Below are 4,503 nucleotides of genomic sequence, written 5' to 3'. Positions count from 1 at the left end.
AGGGTTTACATGAGTAAGTAATTGATGCATAAATCCACTTCCGGGGCCCACTTGGTGTATGTTTGGGCTGAGCTTGATCTATCCACAAGCTGAGGCTTTTCTTGGAGTTGAACGCCAAGTTATAATGTGTTTTGGGCGTTCAACTCCGGATCATGACGTGTTTCTGGCGTTTAACTCCAGACAGCAGCATGTACTTGGCGTTCAACGCCAAGTTACGTCGTCAATTTCCGAATAAAGTATGGACTATTATATATTGCGGGAAAGCTCTGGATGTCTACTTTCCAACGCCGTTAAGAGCGCGCCATTTGGAGTTTTGTAGCTCCAGAAAATCCATTTTGAGTGCAGGAAGGTCAGATTCCAACAGCATCAGCAGTCCTTTGTTAGCCTCCTATCAGAGTTTTGCTCAAGTCCCTCAATTTCAGCCAGAAAATACCTGAAATTATAGAAAAACACACAAACTCATAGTAAAGTCCAGAAATATGAATTTAACATAAAAACTAATGAAAACATCCCTGAAAGTAGCTTGAACTTACTAAAAACTACCTAAAAACAATGCCAAAAAGCGTATAAATTATCCGCTCATCAGAGTGCAACTTCAGGGATGAATATGGGGAACTTTTAAGTTCAGGGACTACTATGAGGCTCGAGTGCAACTTCAGGGACTACATTGAGACTTATCTCTGTATTTTGTGGAGCTACAAAGACCCAATTGGCGCACTCTCAATTGCGTTAGAAAGTAGACATGTTGGGCTTTCCAGCAATTTATAATAGTCCATACTTTGCCCGATATTTGATGGCCCAAACTGGCATTCCAAGGTAGCATAAAAATTCTGGCGTAAAACGCCCAAACTGGCATAAAAGCTGGAGTTAAACGCCCAAACCGGCACCAGAGCTGGCGTTTAACTCCAAGAGAAGCCTATGCACGTGAAAGCTTCAATGCTCAGCCCAAGCACACACCTAGTGGGCCCGGAAGTAGATTTCTGCACTATTTACTTATTTCTGTAAACCCTAGGTTATTAGTTCTCTATAAATAGGACCTTTTACTATTGTAATTTCATCTTTTTGATCATCTGTGATCCTTTGATCATCTTTGATCTCGGGATCAGGTCTTTGAACCCTTTTTGATTGTTTCATGTTATTGGGAGGAATGGCCGTTCTTATGTATTTTCAATGGTGGAGTTTCTACACACCATAGATTAAGGTGTGGAGCTCTACTGTTCCTCATGAATTGATGCAAGTACTATTATTTTTCCTTCAATTCACGCCTACTTCTTCTCCAAGATATACTCTTGTTCTTAATTCAGTTAAGTCAGAATGAAGGGGTGACCCGTGACAATCACCCAATCTTTGTTACCCGCTTAGCCAAGATCCGCGTGCCTGACAACCATAAAAGCGGTCTACATGATGTTCAACGTAGTCATTGGATGCCAACTGGAGTATACTCTCTTGGATATCTAATACAGGGGACCGAGTCCGTGAGATTAATATCTTCGTGGTATAGGCTAGAACCATTGGCAGCATTCGTGGGATCCAGAAAGTCTAAACCTTATCTGTGGTATTCTGAGTAGGATCCGGGATCTAGAAAGTCTAAACATTGTCTGTTATATTCCAAGTAGGATCTGAGAAGGGATGACTGTGACGAGCTTCAAACCTACGAATGTTGGGCACAAGTGACAGTGCGCAAAAGGACAATGGTCCTATTCCAGCGCTAGTAGGAACCGACAGATGATTAGCCTTGCAGTGACAATGCAGATGGATTTATTTTCATCCGAGAGGATCATACAGCTTGCCATGGAAAGAGGTAACGCATGGTTGGAAGAAGGAAGTAGAAAAGCAGAGGTTCATAAGCGATAAAGCATCTCCATATGCTTATCTGAAATTCTCACCATTGAATTACATAAGTATTTTTATCCTATTTTATGTTCTATTTTCATTCTTTTAATTATTAAAACCCTATAACAATTTGAATCCGCCTGACTGAGATTTACAAGATGACCATAGCTTGCTTCAAGCCGACAATCTCCGTGGGATCGACCCTTACACACGTAAGGTATTACTTGGACGACCTAGTGCACTTGCTGGTCAGTTGCACGAAGTTGTGTATCACGATTTTGCGTACCAGTTGACATTCCCTATTGACTTCTACATTTTGGAGATGCCCCCTAATGACTCAGGAAGACCATCATCCATCCTGCTTGGAAGGCCATTTCTGAAGACTTCAAGGTTCAAATTGGATGCCTTCTCAGGAACTTACTCTTTTGAGATAGATGGCAGAGCAGTGAGCTTCAACCTGGATTAAGCCATGAAGCACTCCCTGGAAGATCACTCCATCTTCCAGTGTGACATCATTGATGAGACAGTGGCTGAAGTTCACAAGGAAGAAGTAGAAGAGATGAACATGGAGCAAGGTGCAAGTGTAGGAAAACCCTCTGAGCTTCCTGAAAATACCTTGCCACCACCAATGGTCCCAGATGATGCCCCTTTCACCCCACCTCAAGTATGCTTATCTTGAGGATAATCAGATGTTCCCAGTGATTTGCAAGGAAACTCACTCCCCACCAAGAGGAGCAATTGCTTAGTGTGCTGAGAAGACCTAAGAAAGCAATTGGGTGGAGCTTGACGGATATAGTAGGCATCAACCCTAAAGTCTGAGAGCACTGTATATTTTTAGAAAAGGGCGCAAGGCCTCTTCGTTAACCTTAAAGGCGGCTGAACACCACCATTCTAGAAGTTGTCAAGAAGGAAGTGACCAGACTGCTTGAGGCCGACATCATTTATCCAATCTCGGATAGTGAATGGGTCAGCCCAATACAAGTGGTTCCAAAGAAGTCTGGTGTCACAACAGTGAAGAATGAGCTGGGGAACTCATGGCTACAAGGGTGTGGAACTTCTAGAGAGTGTGCATTGACTATAGGCGTCTCAACCAGGCCACTCGCAAGGATCACTACCCACTTCCTTTCATCGATCAAATGCTTGATTGCCTGTCAAGTAAATCACACTACTATTTTCCTGATGGGCACATTGGCTATTTTTAAATTCATATAGCTCCTGAAGATCAGGAGAAAACTACTTTTACATGTCCCTTTGGAACGTATGCATATAAGCGAATGCTTTTTGGCTTATGTAATGCACCAACTATGTTCCAAAGATGCATGATGAGCATTTTCTCAGATCTTCTTGAGAACCGTATGGAGGTTTTGATGGATGACTTTAGTGTGTATGGTGATTTGTTTAACCTCTGATTGGATAGTTTAGCTAGAGTATTAGAAAGATGTGTTAGTTCAAACCTTGTATTGAATTTTGAAAAATGTCATTTTATGGTAAAACAAGGTATTGTTCTAGGACATGTTTCTAATACTGGTATTTCAGTTGATCCAAAGGTGGATGTTATTTCTGGTTTACCTTATCCCTCCTCCGTGAGGGAAGTCCGTTCGTTTCTTGGTCAAGCATGTTTTTACCAGCGATTTATTAAGGACTTCAGTAAGGTAGCACTGCCTTTATCCCGACTACTGCAAAAGGACGTTGAGTTCGAGCTGAGTGCAGACTGCATGGAAGCGTTTGATAAGCTGAAGATCACCTTGACCCAAGCCCCCTATTGTGAGAGGGCCCGACTGGAGTCAATCGTCTGAGATAATGTGTGACGCATCCAATTATGTAGTAGAAGCGGCATTGGCTCAGCGCGAAGGTAAGGATCCTTTTATAATTGCTTATGCTTCTAAGACCTTAGACGCTGCTCAGTCTAATTATACTACCACTGAAAAAGAGCTTCTGGCTATTGTTTTTGCTCTGGATAAATTCCGAGCCTATTTACTTGGTGCTAAGGTGGTAGTATACTCAGACCATGCAACTTTAAAATATTTAATAGCTAAAGAAGAGTCCAAATCAAGGTTAATACATTGGATATTATTGCTGCAAGAATTTGATTTGGAAATCAAAGATAGGAGTGGTTTCCAAAATTTAGTGGCGGACCACTTGAGTCACCTAGAGCACATTAAGAATGACCCCCTCCTATCAATGATGCTTTTTCATTTTATATCTTGCACGTAATATCTGAGGTGGTTCCTTGGTACGCACCTATAGCTAATTATTTGGTTAGTCGTACCTTTCCTCTTAATTTTACTAAGCATCAAAGGGACAAGCTTAAAAGCGAGTCTAAGTATTATATGGGATGACCCATATTTATGGAGATGTGGTGCTGACCAAATAATTAGAAGGTGTGTGCCACAATCAGAATTCCAGTCAATTTTAGAGGCCTACCACTCCTCTGAGAGTGGTGGACATTTTGGTCCTCAAAGAACTGCTAGAAAAATTTTAGACTGTGGATTCTGGTGACCCACACTTTTTAAGGATGCAACTGCTTTCTGTGAATCTTGCTCCCCATACCAGAGGTTTGGGAATATATCCAAGTGGAATGAGATGCCCCAATAACTTATGTTATTCTGTGAATTTTTTGATGTTTGGGGTATTGACTTCATGGGTCCATTTCCAAACTCTAGTGGTTTC

Source organism: Arachis duranensis, chromosome 6 (assembly GCF_000817695.3).
Source record: "Arachis duranensis cultivar V14167 chromosome 6, aradu.V14167.gnm2.J7QH, whole genome shotgun sequence".
Classification (NCBI taxonomy): domain Eukaryota; kingdom Viridiplantae; phylum Streptophyta; class Magnoliopsida; order Fabales; family Fabaceae; genus Arachis; species Arachis duranensis.
This window is presented reverse-complemented; position numbering follows the sequence as displayed.